The 20,768-nt window shown below is 49.3% G+C and overlaps 1 long non-coding RNA gene across 1 annotated transcript in view; it reads right to left on the bottom strand.

Annotated features, from left to right (window-relative positions):
- Window positions 1-20,019, bottom strand: part of LOC119064630 (uncharacterized) — a 33,543-nt gene extending 13,524 nt beyond the window's left edge. The window contains exon 1 of the long non-coding RNA XR_005085444.2: window positions 19,934-20,019. This is a non-coding gene — a long non-coding RNA (uncharacterized LOC119064630). The remainder of the gene's footprint in view (window positions 1-19,933) is intronic.
- Window positions 20,020-20,768: the final 749 nt, after the last annotated feature.

The following is a 20,768-nucleotide window of genomic DNA, read 5'->3' as shown; positions in this document are numbered from 1 at the left end:
CAGCTTAAAAACTAAACACGAAAGGACCAAACGAGTCCAGAAGTTACTCCACTCCATTGGGCAGAGTCCGACACCATTTAAAGGATGCAGCGAAATGCTCCAGAACACGAAACTCTCCAGAACACAAAACGCACAATGCCTGAGTCCAACCGAAAGTTACTAGACAGTAACAGAATTGAGAAAAGTGACCTGGGAGCCGAGATGGTGGCCTTTGCAGAGAATAGCACAAACACACCACACGGACTCAAGGGTTTCACTGAAGATGTGAATATGATCAGAAGAACATGGGGGGTGTTTAAAATACCAGAATGTAGTTCTGAAGATAAAAACTAATACATAACACCAATGACTGCCGTCAACACTGGCCGTTTTCCATGGAGTCATCCAGAACCGTGTGGAGAAGCTGGGCTCCGGAATCTGAGGTCTGAGTTTGGGGACTGAACCCACCTTTCAGTGGCAGCGTGGCCTCAGGCAAAAACCTTAGTATCTGTGTTCTCACCCTCCTGGTATATGAGTCAGAAATGAAAGTAGCATCCAGCCCACATCGTTGTCATGGACTTTAAGCAAACACAGGTAAAATGTTTTAAAGGTTGATTGCTTAGTTCCGTAAGTCCCAACGTGGAGACTGGAATGACAGGGAAGGGGCCGCGCCAGCCCCCCGTCCAGGGAACGGAGCTGTCCCAGGCAGGGGACAGCCTGGTGCTGGTCAACCTGACCCCTCATCCCCCCACTCCCCTACCCAGCAGCAAGGTTTCACCTCCTCGTGCCTGACACCCCCCTGACCTGACACCCCCAGCTCTTGTCCTGCCACGTCCTCCCAGGGTTGTCCTCCTGCCCTGCCCCTTCGCTGTGACAGTTTATTCGCACAGGTTTGACAAAAGAGCTTATCCAACACCTTGCCTCCAGGATCGCTGCCAACAGCTACTGGGTTTGCATTTTAAAGGCCTCATTTGTGTAACTGCAGTGGCGTAAGGAGAGTGTTTGGAATCCTCAGATACACTCTCTCCATTGCAAGTTCAAAGATGACGAGAACATGCTGCCCTGTAGCCCGGTGCCCTGGGCAGAGCGAGACAACTGACCGGCTTCCGTGTGCAGACCTGAGCCGGGCCCTCCCTCTTCCCCTCGTCTTCCCCGAGACAGGGACAGCTGCTGCAGCGAGAGGTGGCCTGGCCTGTTGTGGAAGGAGCCTGAGCCCGCACCACACAGGTCAGGTCCCCTGAGCCACCTCTGGGTCCCATCTTCTTGATTCTATCAGGGCACACCAGCCTGTCACTGTGTCATCGGGGAGACCATAATTGGGCTTCAGGTTAGAAGAGTCAAATTAAGTTGTAAGGATCAAAACACATACTTGAGAAAAGAATGCGAACGACCTTTCCTTTTGGTGTGCTGTGCACACACATACACACCCATTAATTTCACATCCTGATGGTTCTAATCCGACGCCATCCTCCGAGCTTCCAAACTCCTTGCTCGAACCAAGAAAAATGGGTGGAACTATGGCTTTCTTTGCTAGAAATGCGCTTAAGTCATGGGCTGTCCTGCAATGTTCTCTCTCGCCCACTTGCTCATTACGACTTCCCTGGTGGTGGAAGGGCTTCGTCCCCCACTTCCCCAGGCCATCACCTGGGGGTATGGGACAGGTGTTTCCTAATTCATAGGACCTACTAAGCATAGCAAAACTCAGGCTCCTTCTAGAAATGAAAAGTCGTTGAGTCTATAAACAAAAGGAAAGTGGAGGTAAGGAGTTGCATCGTCCCATCGTACGTTACTTCTCGGTTGAAATGCTCCAGTGGTTCCCTGCTGCAGCAAGAACTCATGTAACAGTGACCCGCCCGCATGGCCCAAGGAACTCCTGTCACCTCTCCTCTCCCATTTCTTCCCGCTCATGTGCGCTGGGGCTTTGCTCTGCCCTTGCCAGTCCTTCAAGGATGTGAGCATCTCCCCTGCTTCACGGCACGTGCGTCACTGCCTGGGACCCTCATCCCGCTGTTCAGGCGTCAGGCTCAACTTCAGGTGGGCCTCTGAGGATGGCGGCAGGGCGGGGAGGGGACCCTCCTCGGGGCTCATTGCTCTCCCTCCCTGCAGGGGCCTCGTCACACTTACACTGTTTATACTTGTTTCCTGTGTGTTTCTACTCTTGTTCATTTCCTGTTTTGCACACTGAATGGAGGCTGTGGGTGAGAAGGAATATATCACTAGTTTCTGCCCGTTCTTAGATAGCATCTGGATCAGAAAGGGTGCCAGAAATGTCTGCCATGCAGAACCCAGGAAGGGGAGATCGGGGAGAAAGTGGGGGCCTGCGGGGGGTGAGCAGGCCGGGGCTCCCCCCTCACTGTTACCGACAAGATGAGGGACTTCATCCTCCTCAAATGTACGTGGAGACGCTTGAGAGCTCGCAGGGTCTGGGCGGCCGCACGATGGAGAGCAGCTGTTAGTGCTCCTCGTGCTTCCTCCACTTCTCTGAGGGGCGGGGCTCATCAGAACCTGACTCTCTGTAAAATGCACTGGGATAGAAGCTCTAAAGTGCGATTAATTAGACTTTGAGTAGGAAAATATGATCTCTGTGGATTCACAAACGCAGAAATGCCCGGTATCATGGAGCAGTGTGGTCTCGGGCAAATCCACATATAGTCTCCTAATCTCAACCCACGCAGGGGAACCTAGAAAAACTCGGACCGACCTCTGGTTCTGACACTGAAATGCGGTGATGGCCACGCCCCTGCCTTCCAAACTGAAAAGTTTTTGTCAGAAGCAACATGACATTGTGGTTTAATGGAATAAAGGGGGAGATGAGTATAATTCCTCAAAACTCACATCCTCCGTGAGAAACAAGACCCTCCCGAACCAGCCTTTATTCACTTGATTCAAAGTGATTTTAGGAAAACTGGAAATCAGACAAATGTTTTTGTCCGTCTGTGACTTCAGAAGCGCCGGGCCCATCTTCACGAGAGCTGGTGTGTTCCGGAGGAGGGACCTCTCCTTGTTGGGAAATGACTTCATTGGATTTATAGTCTGAAAGCTCATCAGGGCAGTGATGGTGAAAGCCCCGTGCCGGGGTGGGTGAGATGATGGCTCAAATTAACGGACCGGGCAGGACGTGGGAAGGCTGCCTGTGAAGTGCTCTCTAGTGAACCTTCTGGAGATCAAAACCGAACTAATGAGCCACTGACACGGGCCTGCAAGGCTTTGAGCCTGGCTAATGACTTTCCTCTGAAAACCTGTATCCTGAGCAAGCCCCCAGACGCCAAATGCCCTCCCACAGAAAAACATCTTTGTAATGTGCAGCTTCCACAGAATGGGCCAGGGTCAGAACACAGCAACAGGGGACAGAAACAAAGCCAATGACACATTTCTTATGCACAGCATCATGGGCTTCAGGGAAAGGAAGTCCTTGTTTCAACAAGCTCATCAGCAATCAGAGCTCCCCACGACGCGGGGCACCCCCAAGGCTCGTGTCTGTTCCGAGAATCTTAAAAAGCTCCCCTTACTTTTCAAGCTCAGTTTTGCTTCCTGGGTGGGGTGACCCAACAAAATGCAGACAGTCCAGTTAAGTTCGAATCTGAGATGAAAATGGACAATCTCCACATAAATACAGCCTAACTATGGCACAGGGGATACTCAGAGCAAATGACTGCTTATCATCTGAAACTGAAAGTTACCTGGGCAACCCCCCCTGTTTTGTTTGCTAAACATGCACATCGCTGTTCATGGTGCTGCAGGGAGAATGGACATCCTGCTGGAAAATGGGGGCGCCACGCCCCCCAGGTGGGTTACTGTTGGGTTGTAACACTGTGAAGCAGGGCTTCCTGAAACTCTCCGTACTGCCGCCTGAACTAGAATAACCATTCCTAGACCACTGTGCGCAAAGGGCTCCGTTAAGAGTGTTCGTATAAAAATAGCAGTGGCTCTGTACGTGCGTATGTATGAGAGAGAGAGAAAAAAGAGAGTTATAAATGTATATATACATAATTCATAATAAAAATGAAAAGTAGCTACATGTGTGGCTATATTCGCACATGCACACCTAGATACATTTATATATTACTATATATGTGATAGAGTTCTCAATGTATACACATATTATTTATAATAAAAATTAAAGTAGCTACATGCACGTGGTGATATTTACATGTGCATACATATATACATTTAGATATAACTGTTACATATGTACATAGAGTGAATATATAATAATATAGTGATTTAACATATAGTATATAATAAATGATTATAAAATATAAATTAAAATGATATATGCACATACATTATGTAAATAAATATATAACAAACACTATGTAATAAAATATTTGCTCTCCAAATTGTCTATTCCCTCTATGTATATATACATATATGTGTGTAGCTGTGTGTACTTATATGTAAGTGCACCCAGGTCTGTCTGGGTACACGGAATCTCGCACATGTTTCAAGGTGCAGAGAAACATGCCCCTGGTCCCGGGAGAAATGAAATTCCTAAACCAGATGATTACATTCAGCTCTGGGTTTGCAGGGGACTGCTCTGTGCTTAAAGGGTTCCTGCGGCTCACCCTTAAAAGCAAAAAGCTTCCCACATAGTTCTGGCCTCCTCGTTTCAGAGAGAGCCTATTGCAAGCCAGCTGCCCGCGTAGAGAGGAATTCGGCCCAACAGAGGTGCCTTGCCTCTTTGCGTTTCTGAACACTCTGATGCCCACGACACAGCAAACCCCGCCTCTCCCACAGGCGCGGTGACTTCCGTGGTCCCGATCAGAGATTCCGCCTCTTTTTATTTGTTGTTTCTTTATGAAATTCAGGATCCTCTACAAAAAATTTTACGATTCAGGTTTTTTTACTGTTCATCATATTTTGTGGTGTGCATTGGAAGATTCTGAAGTCAATTTTATAGTTCAGGACAGATACTTTTTCGTCTAATGAAATAAAATGCAGCGTCATCGATGTGCATGAGGTATAGGAAGATTGAACTATTTTCTGAGAACTCCTTAATCATATGCAATAAAGATGCACAGAAATAAAGTTCTACTGAAGCTTTCGTTTGCGGCCCAAAGCACAGCCTTGAAAGTCCCTGCACTGTGCCGCAGGGGCCACAGACAGCCTGCTGCCTGCCTTTGCAAACACTTGTTCACGAGAACGCGGTCTCCACCTACTGGCCTGGCTCCCTGTGAGGAATGTGCACTGACCCCGGCCCAGATCGTAGGGGCGTGTGAGGCTGTCAGCAGGCAGGGTGGGCGAGGGGATGCTGAGTGTGTGGGCGTCATCACAGCGAGGAGGGAGACGCAGCAGACTGGACGCTGCCCGCGCAAGTGCCGGCTTTTCTGCCCCCCGAGTGAGAACTAATCCCGGACCACTCAGAACCAGTGGTCCTTCTCAGACGGCACTCCCAGAGGGGAACAAAGACTACGATTAGACAGAGGAGCCTGGAATCCCAAATCTTTGATTTCGTGGATAAATTTGGAAGGTTGACTAACACTTCTGAGAGACAGTTTCCTCATCTCTAAATTAAGCCTGATCATACAGAATGATAAAAAAAATTAAAGAAATGGTGCACAGAGTGACTTAACCCATTGGCCCAAAGTAACTGTCGATACCTGAGACACTAATGTGAAATAGGACCCCTTGTTGAGCAAGCTTAGCCCCCTGGGTTCCCTGGTGTATTTGGGAACTGCATGTTGGATGCCATTATCTCAGGGACGTGACTCCCGGGCTTGGCATCCCAGTGCGTTACTCTCTCACTGTCCGCGGGCTTCCTCCCCATCCCCCATCCTACCCCCACCCGGTCCCTCCACCCTCCACAGGTCTGCACACACCTTTGCTTTGCCATCCCAGCTAAACTCACGATCCATTTTCACTTTTGCCTCCTCTGCCCATTTATTCAAGCCATCTGTCTTCATTTTCTAAAAATACAATAGTTAATAAAATTTACGACAAAGGTGATGCACTCCTAGAAGATGAATGAATATTTTTAGGTCTAATGTTCTATTTTCAATATTATACAATTTTGAGATAAGAATGCTTTACAGCTCAAGAGAAAGTTTAATAATAAAAAGTCATCTTTAATTTCATGTTATCAGATCACTGAAAATGACAAAAGAGGTAAAGTGAGTTTCAAAGTCCCTGGAGAAAAGATATCATTGGCCTGTCCTATTGTTTCCAGTCAGGCCAAGTGCAGGGGCCACGGGGAAGTGGGGTGAGGAGCAGGGTGACGTCTGCCCCCTTCAAGGTGGGGGTGGAACAAGCTCTGTGAGGCAGGCCTGTGCACGGTCACGGGTGGTCCTTTCCCACCTTTCCCACCTTCTTGTTTGATGCTCATTTCACAACCAACCAGGAAGGCAAAGCAAAAACAACGTCCCCTTTTGTAAAGGACGTGTCTTTGAGGCCAAACGCTTGATACAGCTGATAGTGACCTCAGAGGCAGGCAGCAGTGGGAGGGGACACGGGCCATTGGATGGACATTTACCTGGGTATTTCAGCTCTATTCCTGTGTAAGGAGCTCCAGGCTATAAACCACAGGTTCCATTGTTTGGGGACTTTTAACATGTCCTGGGGAAAATGAAATAAATGTATCCTTGAGCGAGGATTTAAAAAATAATAGTAAAATAAGTTGAAGCCTTTTTGCACCTCTCTACTCTGTAACGGTGGGACTGGCGCAGTGCAGGCCACAAGGAGTGAAACTTCCCGTGGACTACAGAGACTTCAGTGAGTCACAGTGCACCAACACGGTCCACCAGCTGCACAGAGCACGCAGGGCTAGACCGTGTGAGCGGGAGCTGGGTCACGAAAGGCCCCGAAGAACAATCAAAAGATTCAGTCTTCACCCTCGGAGATGTTCCATTATTCCAATGGCGAAGGGACACAGTCATATGTTTTTGTTTGTATTTGAGATCCTCCAGGGACTGACTCTCAGGAGGACAGACTGAAGCGGGTCTGGGGGATGAGTCATCATTCACAAGGACAGAGACGCGCCCTGGCACACAAACCTGAGGTTGGCATCGGGCCCTGGGCTTGGACCAGCTGGGACGTGAAGAGGGAAGCGAGCACTTTGCCGGGCGGCTCACAGGAAGTCTCCTGCACACACGGAGGCCCTCCTGTTTTTGGTAGAGGGATCTGCACTCTTTAGAGGAGGTTGCTCACCATGAGTTTACGGGCTGAGTTCCTTTTCCATTTCTGGGAGTGGGGACAGGGGGCGGGAGCTGCACCTGGGGTCAGACTTCTAAGTTCTATCAGTACATTCAGCAGAAGAATGTCCCCAGGCTCGGGATGCTGAGAAGCACGGGACGAATGCTTCCGTTTAGAGACTCACCGTCTAGAAAAGGCACGACCGTAGAAATAGGCTACATCTACTCCATTAATAGACACATGGACTGAGGACAAAACTGCGGGGGGTGGTACCTTTTTAACTAACAAGGGGGGGGATGCACAGAACCGTCACTTGATCCTGACATTGAGGGGTCCGTGGAGGGGGATGGCAGGGCACTCAGGCCGGTGGCACAGACGAGGGCAGGGGTCCACCGTGGAGCAGCTCTGGCTGGCTCTGGGGTCAGAGCGTGACGACCAGGCAAGGCCCAGGCTGTGCGGGCCCCGAATGGGGAAGGTCACGCTCCAGTCTGGGGCCCTCCATGGGAGCAGATACGGGTGGACGAAAAGGGTGCTGGGGGGCAGCGGCAGCAAGAATGTGAAGAAACGGAGGGGCCTTCAGCCCGCAGAGGACCCCTGAGAAGACAGAGCTCCCACAGGGTGCCCAGAGAAGAAGCGGGGGTGCAGCACTGGCGCCCCCGAGGGCCTCGCGTCCCCCACTCGGATGTCCTTCTCTCTGTGACCTCCCAGCGGCGCGCGCGGATCCCTCAGCTGTTCGCGCGTTTCACGCTGTCACTTCATTAGCACCGTCTCTGCTGGTGAGGGAATCTGGCAGCGCCGACCCCTCCAGGCAGCTGGTTTGTACTCTGTGTCCTTCGATTGCCATTAATGAGATTAATTGTGTATCTGCTTCCCTGTTACGCTTGGAGGAGGCCCACGTGAGTGCGTTTTCCAGGAATATAAGTATTTAGTGTTAGTGTGTCGTCTTATTGAGAGAGCAATGTTATTGTACTGCTTCATTAATGCCTGTACACGCGGCTCAATTAAGATTTACAAATTAGGTTTAATTAGGGTTTATAAGCAGGCGAGGTGAGCTGGCTGCATTCACATTGCTGATTCCTCTTCTTACGCTTCTTTTTTTTTCTTGCACAGCCTTAACTGTGACTAGAAAAATCGAGTGGGTACGGAGATGGGAAATGAAGGGTCTCTTCTGGCTACCTGGTCCCCCACGGTCCCCAGGTTCCTTTTGTAAGTGAGACCAGAACGTGGGCGGAAAATTCCAGTCCATTCGGGTGAAGACTCTCCCGACACCAAGGAGGGCACGGGGGCACTGGAATAAAACTGTGTGCGCATCTGCTGTGCCACTCTGGGCCGGTCACTCACCCTCTCGGGTCCTCACTTCCCTCATCTGAAAACACAGAGAAGGTAGATGGCACCTCTCTTTCTGTAATAGAATAATTTAGTAAGGTATCTGGCATGGGAGCTTAATAAATAATAGCTCTCATTAATAAACCATGTGTAATTAGGTGCCTAAATAAAGAAATGAGGCCAATATTTGGCCACCTGTACGATGTGACTGGAACGCTGCAAGGTGTCAGCTGGGCCTCTCTCTTTGTAATCAATCTCTCTCTCTTTCTCGTCTAAGGTCTGTTCAAACTCAACAAGCTCAAGTCCACAATAAATGCCTACAAGGTGTGGGACTGAGCAGAGAGGAAGTGAGAACTTGAGTCCAGAACCACAACTCCCCCTCAGAAGGGGCCAGCCCGGGTGTGGGGAACAACAGTGTGGGAATTGACTGTGGGAGCAGGGGCTGGGGGCATGGGTGGAGGAGAGCAAAGGGGGAAGAGTGGGACCACTGCAGTAGAATAACAACAAAAAGTGATTTTTAAAAAGGCGAGTGTGACTTACAATGGAACCAGACACAAGTTCCAGCAGTGGCGGAGGGCGGAGGCATCTGCGCGCCGGGCAAGTCAGGTCTCAGGCCCTTTGCTCCCTCACTGTGGCTGCCCCTCATCCCGTGGCATTCTCTGCTGAACAAATCCCGGCTGCCTGGTCATGTCTTCAAACCAGATCTATGTTAAAGATTTCGTTTTTTTAAAAATTGTTAATCATGGCTGCTTCCAGAACTAGGCTGCCCTTCCTGGCCCATGTGTAAACCTGAGAGCACCTCTCCAGCATGGGGTCCCCAGTGTCCTGTGTCCAGCACAGAAACAGGGCCCAAGGATGAGGACACTCAGCGTGCAGAGACCGGTAGCTTGTTGTCACTGCACACGTGACCACCCAGCATCATTTGAGATAAGAGGAAGGTCATAGGAGGGTCCACAAAACAATAACAGCTCTTGAACAGTCTCATTGAACTTGACTCTGCCAGGTGCTTCACTGAACCTACGGAACTGAACTCATCCCAGCCAGGTGTTCACTGGGCTCCTGGGCTCTGTCCTACAGCACTGTGCGTGGGCGTTTTACACGGTGGGAAGACAAGGTGCCACGGAGGCTCCTGCCACGCCCCTCTGATCCTGTGCGAGTTTCTGCTCACAGGACGTTCCATCCAATATATTCACACAATGGTACCAAGGACCTGGCAGGGGTCTCAGAACACCAGATATGTAAATCACACTGTGACATTAATTAGCCGGCCCCCGGAAAGTCACCCTAGTCGTGGAGATGGCTTACAAAGCACGGAGTTACATGAAGGAATCGCACCGTTTTGTGCTGTGGTTTGGCCGACATCTACTCTACCTTTCGAGTTATCCCACAGTCTCAGAGTAGGAGAGGAAAGAGATGTCCACGCGAAGTCACACTACATGATGCGTAGCACAACTCTGAGAACGAGACGTTTGTGAAGAAAAGGGTCCCCATGGCTCTGCCTAACCTGAAACCTAGCCGACTAGGAGTCTGGCCACGCAGCCGAGACCTGTCCGCGTGGCGCCGCTCTCTGGGTCTTCACTTCCCTATCGATGAGGGCAAAAACCCAGCCGTGTGCAGGCGTCTGTGCTCTGCCTTCCCCGACGGACCGTTAACAACATCCGAGAGTTGGAGGGCGTCACACCGTGAAGCATGGGGAACGGCTCGGTGATTCGCACGCGGCCACGGAAACACGAGGGGCTATTATGCTGCGGGTTAGCATCGACGGTGCTGCCAACAAATGCACTAATTACACTCATAAAACGAAGAGGCACACGCTATAGTCTGGACTTTCAGGAGAGGCGTATTCTTCTTGTACAAAGAGAGATTATAGGCACAAATTATTCCTTTTTATTAATACTTCCGCAACTGGCCCATGTAATATTAATAACAACAAGAAAAAGCAAGTCGCTTCCCCATTACTTTCAGGGGCAAGAGAACCCACGAGCCAGAAAGTTGACTGAGCAGGAGTGTGTCCCTTCCGATGGCGTCTATAAAGAGAAACAGACGTGTGTACAAATCTGGGCCGCCCCGACACCTACAATCTGGTGTTTACCCTCGCTCACACTCACGCTCTTGTCTGGCATCACCTGAGAGCTCCGTGGGGCGTGTAACAAAACACCCGAGTGTTGCAGACATTGGGAGAGAGAAAGAAAGATGGGATTCTGGCAGAGGGCTTGTGTTCCCCCCGGGGGCGGAGAACTTGAACTCCAGGCTCTGCTCCCAGTGCTCTGACTCTCTGCTTGGCTTCTGAATGGATCGCACCAGGCACTGACACGTTCCTGTGTGGACAGCAGAACAGATGTGGGTTCTTTCTGCTCTTGCTCCCGTTAGTAAAGCCCATTGACACCACCAGGGGTCCTGGGACCCTGGCCCACACCCACCTCTTCAGAGCAAACACACAGAGGAGAAAGCGGCGGGACAGTGAGGGAAGCGGGGGAAGGACGAGCAACCCCCAAGTAGCAACAGAAAGAGAGAAAGCACTGCAGTCCCAGTGAGCTCCACTTTGGCACTTTCTAGTGGAAAATAGAAAACTTCAAGTTCATTATCTGTTATTGTCCTTATAAAACACAGTCCCACCTACCTGAAGGTATGTTGGGTGAACATACGCCTAATGGTAGGGCATATAAAAACTTCCAGTCCTTGGCTTAGCACAGGGTAAATCCTGAATAAAAGATGCTATTAACACTATCAATATTTATATGGTTTTGCTAAAATGGTAATTCATTTCTTATAGATTTCCTTTTAAAGCAAAGGAAATTAAATTTGAAAGATTAACGAGATCGAGCTAAATATTTTTTTTCCTCTTGAGTTAAACTGTAAGTTTGATCTGTGGCTTTATTGCTCGTATTTCTGAATGGGTTTTCTGTTGTTGTTGCTGCTGCTGCCTGGACTTTGAGCAAACAAATCAATGCCGCATCAATAATTAAGCAGAGAATATTAGTCTCACCACATCTTGGCAAAGTGCGAGATTGAGAAATAGCTCTTCACACAAGCCTTTAGGCAATAGGTGTGAAAACATAAATTTCTATATGCAAATGCTGTAGTTTATAAATAAACCTCTAGCTAATGTGATCTCCAAGTGCAAATTATATCAGTATCATACTGTTCCACCACTTCTGAGACAGATGGAATCTCTTTTCTAGAAGAATCGTGGCTCCTAGAACTGCAGACACTAAGGTTTGGATGGGGTTGAATCTGCACTTGTAGAATCCTTTGTTCCCACCTGCCAGGTGCGCGCCTCGTCTCCCCCTGAAGAAATTGGCTCTTTCACAGGAAGTGGCTTTATCAGTGGACATCACCAACCTATTAATTAATCAATTGATGAATTTAACATAGATGGTTTTCCATTTCAGGCTCAGTGCTAATAATAGTTTTCATATTCTGAGTTCCTCCTATGAGCCAGACACCATCCACCACTTATTTAATGGTCCCAAGAATCTGATCTCATGTGACCTTATTGTTAGCCTTGTTTTACCATGAGGAAAATGGTGTTGAAAAGATGAAGTCTTCTGCCTATAGCCTGGTGTATGCGGTGGGGACATACCCTCACCCCACACGTCACGCTTGCTCCTCAAAGGCGTGGTGGACACCGTCACTGAGGACTGTGGGGTCGAGTGAGACTTGGAAACACGAACCAACTAGCACACAGGTTAGGGAAGGCGTGACTCACACAAGCACATAGCATCTGGGGCTCACAGGAGTGCATACTATTCAGATGTATTTCTGTTTGTTTTCCATACCCATTTTCTTTTAAAAAAAAGAATTTGAATTAATGATGTGGGTCCAAATAACACATAAACACAAACCCACACCTCCCTGGACTTTGAGTGTTGGGTACTGACATGGTACCCATGTCAAACTCGGTGTTGAGACAGTGAGGGACCACACACCCGCAGACCGTCTTCCCGCCCCTTCCCTTTCACCCGTGTCAGGTCAGGGTTAAGTCCCTCCCTTAGGATTCTTCCCCTGAGCTGGGCTCCTTCACGGATTCCTTCCTCACACGCTGACCTGAAGAACGTAATGACAGAAAGCCGACTGGTCAACCAGCGGCACAGTGATGCCAGGTGACAAAGGAAAGTTGTCCCAATGCTCTCTGAGACGGAATAGCTGGTGCTCAAGGACGTGGGCTCCAGAGCAAAGTAGACTGGCTCCCGCCTCCAGTGCCTCCGCGACCTGGAGGGAGGAATTCAGCCTCGTGCATCCGCCTTGTTTTCTCTTTGTGATGTGAGAATCGCATTGGAGCACCCTCCTCACCTGTTCATTATGAGATTACGTAGAAATAACCTACCCGAAGTGTTCAGCAAAGTGCCTGGCACACAGGATTACTTAATAGCTGTTGACTGTTCATGATCTTTTATGTAACTATGACTAATATTTCAGAAGCAAAGTGAAGGGCGTACCCTCCCCCCAGCCAAACCTGTTGTGCCTACAAGAATATCCTTCCCAGGGTGTAAGGTGTTTGATCACGTATGGATGCTGCCCCATCAATGATCTCATTCGATCCACACATTGACACGGGCAGGAGGCCACATCATCCTTAATTAGGTGATGACAATTGAGATGGAGGAAACCGGAAAGGCTTTCCTGGGACTTTCTAATGACTTTCCAAGGGCTAATGTGATATAAAATGGAAGTACTAAATTATATTAATGGCATCTTTTTGAACTACAAAACTCTCTTTACTTTGCTTGCTTAGAAATTTTTAAACAATAACTTTTACAACCCCTGATTTATTGAGATTGATTTTATTAATTAATATTTCAAAGCATTTGCTTCATTTAATAAGACAAAGTCAGCTCCATTGCATGGCAATGTTAGCTGTAATTAATGATGATATTATGAAAATTAATGCTTTTCCATTATCCATTATGACATCATCAGTGTTAATGATCTGTTTATTGCCTTTCTGCTGATGGCCATTAAAAGAAGCCATATTTTAAAGAGGAGAGAAAAGCCTACGCCATTTTCAAACCCATAAAAACCTTTCCATTTAGAGAATAGTTGATTCTATAATTAAGCAGCAAACATGTAAGGTACCAGCAGCATCCCCAAACCCATGGCACAGTCAGGAAACCAACGTGAAACAACTGCTCTACACAATGAAGCAACGTGGTCTGAGTGCATCTTCCCAGGTCGTCCCTCCATTGTTCTTAGCCTAGGATGTCATTGCTAATATTTAAAGTCTCTTTTGAAGAACTTAAAGTGGGAAGTTGGGAAAGAAAAAGAGTAGGTAGGAATGCTTAATTTTGTGTGTATTAACAGCCCTTCAATCCACAAAAAATAAAATGTAACACCTTCATTGAATGCACCTGAAACCCAAACTGTGGCCATAAAAGTTACCCAGCAACCAAGAGGAGGAGCCTGGAACTCCCACGTGTGACTATTGCTGGGCTGTTGATAATTCACGCCTTGTCAGCAGCAACTTCACAGGGACCTTTCCTGAGTGGTATGGGTATAGCAATATTGGTGAATTTTGTCTGTGGCTTTGGTGAGAGGATCGGGGAGATTTGGGTTGATGGAGGTATTGATTTGAAAAGGTTTTATGTAAATAGTTGACAGCTAAGATGATTAATTTGTCAAAAAAGCCGATGGACTCCGAAGTTTGGAGCTGGAGTGTTTCACGACCCTCTCTCCTCAGAGAGGAGAGTGAGCTCATGAGTATTTGGGGGGCACACAGTGTGGGTGGTGAGTCAAGGCTGATGCTCAGATGCACCCCGCACCTACTTCCCGCCATCTCTCAAGGGCACAAGGACGCATGTGCACTGGGAGCCCCAGACACAACGGAAGGGACAGGGGCGAGGCTTCATCCTCAAGTGAAAGGAGCATGGAATTAGCATTAGTTTCTGCAGGAAGACGGCAGCCCCTGCCTTCCAGGCGTGGGTCCGAGGGCTGACCTGTCTCAGCAGGCGCCCACCTCCAGGAGTTGCCCTCAGGGTGAAGTCTCAAAGCAGCAGGGCCCCTCCAAGAACAGGTCTCTGGTCTTCCCACCCTGATTCCCTCGGTTTTCCTTGTGTCTCTGGATCCGCTCGCTACCCAAATCTCTCTGTGGGTGAGCATGAGCCCTTACAACATCCGAGCCTTCAGTTCCGCCCTAAATGGCCCCCACCAGAGGCATACGCCCCTTCGTTTGATCTGGGGCATATTTTGCAGACCACTGGTGTAATAACCTAGAATGTCTACTACCTCACCTTCTTAATGACAACATTTTCAGTCTCTAAAAGACCTCATGCATAACAAATATAATAGGACTAAGACATCACTTCAGCTAGCTCAGCTGAATGGAACCCAGGGGTCTGAGCCATGGGTTGGATTTAAAGTGCCACAGTTCCAATTAGCTAGTGGGTCCTGAGAAGGATTTGTGAGCAGAAAGGTTTGTAGCAATAGCTCTGTGCTCTCCCCAGACCGCCGGGCATTCTGCGTTCTGCAGGGGCAGAACTTTGTCTGTCTTCCTCGTCATTATACGCATCACTCGACAGCGTCCGGCATGTCGTAAACAGCTCGTGAACAGTGGGGAATAAATGAGAAGGGTGCTGGCTCACACCGGCGCCACGCACACCACCCTGCCTCCCAGCGTGACTTCGCATTCGCGCCTGTGCAGGTCACGCCCTGTAGCTCCCAGCCGTCCATCCTAATGCAGCAGGTGACACGGGCAGAAGGTGCTACAGAGGGAAACGAGCCTCAGACAGGTCCCTGCAGAATTAATGGTGAAAGGTCAAAGGTGAAGACAGGAAGGTTTGGAAATATCAAGCACCACTTAGCACCTGCAGGGTGGAGGCCGCCCGTTTAAGGTGGCGCCCACCCCGTGTTCTACAGGAAGAGACCGATGCTTAGAGGGTTTCCCTGGCCACTGCCAAATGCAGGGGCTGGAATTCAATCCCAGGTCTTCCCACCGGCATTTCTGCGCAGCATGGACTGACTGGCAGGCTACCCCACGCATCATGACAGAGATGCATGTGCAGAAATGGAGATAAAGCATGTAATCTCTTTGTTCACAATTATCGGGGGTGGGAGGAAACAGAACCAAAGGAACTAAAATTCCAGAGGAGGAAGAGTCCCCCTACCCCCCGTTTCTGTGTGAGCTAGGACCTCTGGCTCTTTTCTCCCTGGGGCCCCTTGCTGATTCTGACCTCGGCTGAGCAGCGGTAGCAGGCTCCAAGTGGGACAGACCAGCCACCAGGGGCTCTGAGGCCTGGGGCCAAGGGACCCCACTGAGTCACTGCACAGCCCAGCCAGTGGGGCTGGGTGGGAATGAAAACAGAGAAGTCACAGGAAGCCTCTGAGAAGAGCATCTGCTGGAGGGCGGGGCCCGCAATGGCCCCTGTGCAGCCTATCCTCAGAGCTCCCCCAGAACTTGAACTTGCATGGGCAGAGGAATGTAGAGAGGAATGCACACACACACATACACAAATGATACGTATGAAAGCATAAGAACGTAACTGTCATTGATAATCAAGAAAAAAATAGAGACAGTAAGACATGCCCACTTAGTATCCACTGAATAGCAGAGAAAGACCTTAAAAGACCATTACAGATGACACAATAACAGAAAATAATATTGTAAAAGAAAACGTAATACATGTTCTAGAGTTCACACCTACAATAGCTAAAATTAAAAAGAGACCGGATGAAAAGACCCAGACCGAAACCCAGGGAACACAAGAAGTAACAGGACGCGCACAGCAGAACTTAAGAGACTGAGCCTTGTATGCTCCACTGTTCATGTAAGACCTGGGGGAGAAACCGCTGGGAGACATAATGCCCGGAGGCGTTCCAAGGTGATGAAAAACACCGACCCACGCACTGGAGAAGCTTTATAAACTCCACGCTCAAGGAACAACAAAGGAAAAAACCTCATCAGACACCTCCCAGTCAAATTGCTCAAATTAAAGATAAGAAAAATATTAAACCAGCTGCAGAAAAAACACACTATCTTTTTACTGCCAGCGGCCGCGCAGCCAAACAGCAGCACGGTCAGACGTCCGACACGGACGGCATGCTGACTGGCAGGAGGAGGACGAGAACCACCAGCCATTCTGAATACGGCCATCGCGCGTATCTGACCATACTGATTACCACTGGGAGCCCAACACTGTATGTTTTCAAAGGCTGTCCCAAGGGGTGTGTCCTTGTGTCCTTTATAACAGAGCCCCGGGTGTGCACTCACACCAAAGATAGGGCTCTAAGAAAATAGCAGGTCTCCCTCTCATCTGGCCCTAATTTCGGTCTCTCCCAAGGGAATGTGTGCCTTAGAAGAACGTACTGATGTGGCCACTGCTAGAGCGCCGGGATTTCAACAACCGAAAAGTGTCTCTCTTCTTTCTCTTCCAAGGTTATTTTCTTTCCGACATCCGGGTTTAAAAAGGAAGCAGTCCCCAAACCTGCCTTCTGACCTTGGGGCACAAGCATCTCTCCCAACTCTTTTCTTTCGTATAGTCAGGAGACATGGAGAAAGTTCCCAAATGTTTCCGTTTGGTTCTCCTGAGCTTAAGTGAGACGTTCCTGAAGCCCTTCCAAGACACTTGCCAAGACATGGGAAATCTAAGTCAGAAAACCGCCTGGGGGGCACTGCAATGACATGTGGAAGGACGGAGAAGTTTTTGTTTTGTTCTGTTTCCCTTTGTAAAAAAGACTCATCGACATTAGAATAAAGACACGTACTTATAACTTCAGAGAAGTTGGCTGAGCCGAGCAGGGAGCTGGGAGAGGGGGGCTGGGCTCCACAGGGCTCCTGGCCAATCCCGTGATCGAAGCTCCAGGAGGAGTGACAGACCCACCAGGTGTCACACACAGCGACCTGCCAGACCAGCGCCAGGGAGACTCCCTGCTGCTGCGGTCTGTGATTGGACAAAAGTCAGTGGAAGGATTGGGATTTACGTCTTCCTTCAGGTTAGTCCGAGGCTGGCAGGGGGTCGACGGCCCTGACCTGAGGCACACCTGTCTCTCGTCTTCAACCTGAGATCACAGTGCTTGGAATTTGCGTCTGATCAACATCTTCTTCCTTCGAGTTCCTCGGGTTTTCTCATCTTCCAAATGAGAAGTTTCAGACACAGCAGACTGGGAGGCTACTTCCTGGCTCTGTGACTCTGTGTGAGCAGGAAGATCTGCTTTGATAGAAGCCGTGGTCTCTCCGTGAGCCTGGAATGCGGGATGCAAGGCAGAGCGTCTGTCGCCAAGTTAGGATATGACAAATCACTGAACCAAAGAAACAAAGTCACAGCCACTCCTGGAAAGCACTGTGCTAATGGAATTTAAATTTTAAGGTGTTTTTTAAAATTATTTCTCATCTCCAAAGGATTGATCTGCCACTGCAAATAGGTATTGATTGCGAGGTCGGCTGGACCATGATTCTGTCGACCGCCTTCCTGCTGGTCTGCTTCTCAGAGACACAGAGGGAAAAATATCCATCTCAGTGAGTGACCTCAAACGGTGACAGTAAAATCTGAGCGGCGCTGTCCTTTATTCACACTCAATACACAAGTGACCCAAATCTGCATGTACAATTTCCCTGGACAGAAGACCGTCAATCCTACTATGTATCACACTGGAGTTCTCCAGGCTAGTGGGCGACCTCTTCTGCAGTGGGCCGCTGGTGGTCGGAACCCCACAAAGCCACTGGGGATGAAGGTCTCCATGCATCAGAGCTCCACCCGGTCTGGTCTCAGGTCCTGCTAAACCAGTGTTAGTGAAGACTGGGCCTTGGTCTGCCCATGTCAGAGCACGTTTGCCCGCGACAAAATCTGGGGCACCCCTCCCCGGAGCACCATTCTCCTTGTCTGAACACCGGAGCTGTTCTGGACAATATGGTTTGCTCTCTCCTTTGAGTCACAGAGAGACCTCTGTTCTCCACTGGGTCGGAAGGTCTGTCCTGTGTCCCCATCTGCATGCCTGGGGCTCTGATATCCTGCCTCGAAGGCCGGTTGGGTTTGTGTTCCTGGAACCGGCCTCTCCGTGTAGAACCAAGGGGGTATTACTGGCCTAACTGTGATGAACACTCACAGCCTCCAGCCTCCACCAATGGTATCTGGTAGAGGCGCATAGGCCTCAACCCATCCATTTTGGTCCACGGGTTACCAGAATCCATTTACTCATCCCCGTCTTGGAGACTCGGCCTCGGGTGGAGCGCTGGCCTCCAAAACAGCCCTTAATGTTCTAGAGAAAAATCACAAACATCTCTATCCAGCCGCCCTTTGCCCATCTGCTTGCAAAGACCTTCTCCCTGGCTCTGCTTGTCACGAATCTTGAAGCCACAGGGATTACATCACAATTGCCTGCTCTCCGTCAGAGTGTATTTATCCTTCATCTCCTCTCATCTTCCTCCCACTGTGTTGCCTGGACAGGACACTGCATAACCTCACAGAAGTCTTCCTTGGCGTGGGCCACTGTCACTTCAGGAGTCCTAAACAGGATGGCGGTCAGAGTGGTCCCTACCAATAAAAATAGGGGAGTCCTCCAGAAACCGCTAACCAAAGTAGGAACCTCTCCGTTTTCACCCCCTCCCTGCTGGCCACTGGTTGATAAGGCCTTTCTGTTACTTTTCTTCTTCCATAAGTAAGCCCGAAACTCTCAACACCAGCTGAATGGCGAAGGAACGGCCCCTGAGTGGGAAGCCAGGACCCCTTCCACTCATCCACGATACCTCCTTTATCCCAGTTCCACAAACACTTACCTCCTACAAATACATATATGCACAGAATTAGACCAAATAATGCTATTTACAATTTTTAAGTAAAAAAATCGAGGTAACATCGACACATAACTTTTGTAGTATTTTTGCAGCATCTGTGGGCACAGGTCCCACGTGTCCTGCGCACTGTAGAGTCTTTGGATGCTAAGGCCCTCGGTGAGGCTCCAGATCTGTGGGTTCCACGCCCACGGACTCAATCCGCCGTGCACTGGGAATGCGGGCCCTGGCTGAATTCACAGCTGCAGAACCCGCATGGACAGAGAGGGCTGACGGCATTAGTTTCACATATAGAACATAATGATTTACCAGTTCTGTATACTGAAATTAGAAAATGACCACCACAATGAGAAAGAGAAACAGGGAGAGAGAGAGGGAGAACGATTTTTAAGGAATTGGCACATAAAATTATAGAAGCTGGCACATCCAAAATCTACGTGCCAGCCTGGCCAGCGAAAGGCCCAGGAAAGAGCTGATGCTGTAGTTCAAGTCCGAAGGCCGTCTGCCGACAGACGTCCCCCTTGGTGTAGGGAGTTCAGTCTTTCAGGCTCTTCAGGCCCCCAGCTGACTGGATGAGGCCCCCCCACGTTGTGCAGGAATACCTGCTTTATTCGGAGGCCGCCAATGTCAATGTCATCTCATCCAAAATGCCCTCATGGACACATCAAGATTAACGTTTAACTGAATATCTTGGCCCACGGCCCAGCCCAATGGATACAGGAAATGAATGACTATGTTGCCTAAGGTCCCAGGCCCCAACTTCTTTGGGGACTCACTTACTATGCTCAGCACACACGTGTGTCCACGCCACTCCCGTCAAGCGTGTGCTCAGTCCCACACAGGGTGTGGTGAGTGACCCAGGGCAGTCTCTGCAGGAGGCTGGCTGGCTGTCCCCTGGGCTGTGTCCTTGCCGACATCGGGATTATGAAACCTCTATCCAACACAAATGATGTCATCTGAGCCTGGAATGTCTGATCCATGCCGTGGGTGACTGGGAATTGTGGTTAATGGACAAGGAGGTGCCAGTAAAATGTCTTATCCGGCAGGGGATGTTGGGGGGAAAGGGGGAAGGGTTTTCAGGAACATCTACAAAGGACACAGGGACAAAACCAAATGTGGGTAGGATCAGGGTGGGAAGTGGGGATGGCTGGGGTGAGGGGGAGTGGTGGGGGGAAATGGAGAAAACTGCATTTGAACAAGTCTAAAAAAATGTTTAAAAAAAGAAAAAAAGCTTGCCAAAAAGGAAGTCTTAAGTGTTAACTTCGTAAACAAGACCTTTTTGACTCTGAAATGATTCTTGTGTCCCAAGGGCCCCCATTTTTAAAGGACAAGAGCAGGTTTTCTGGATGCTAGTGAAGAAGCACAGGGGACAAGAAGCTTGAGGATTTGGATGGGGGGTGGGAGGGGGGGGAGAAATACCCCTCCTTCTGGGGGAGCCCTTGGCCGGAACATAATGTGCCGTCAGCAAATGGAAGTTCCATTCAGGACCCAATGACTATAACTGATCAGTGTTTAATCCACAAAGAAGAAAACAAATTCGATTTGAATTGGAAAGGCTTTATTCTGCCAGGTCTCCAGACATTCACAGATAAATTCCGAGTTTGCAAGTTTGAAT

This window comes from Artibeus jamaicensis, unplaced genomic scaffold, assembly GCF_021234435.1.
Source record: "Artibeus jamaicensis isolate MK-2021 breed Jamaican fruit bat unplaced genomic scaffold, CSHL_Jam_final scaffold_916, whole genome shotgun sequence".
Lineage (NCBI taxonomy): Eukaryota > Metazoa > Chordata > Mammalia > Chiroptera > Phyllostomidae > Artibeus > Artibeus jamaicensis.
Note: the sequence above shows the minus strand (reverse complement) of the source record. Positions and strands in the feature narration are given on the sequence as shown.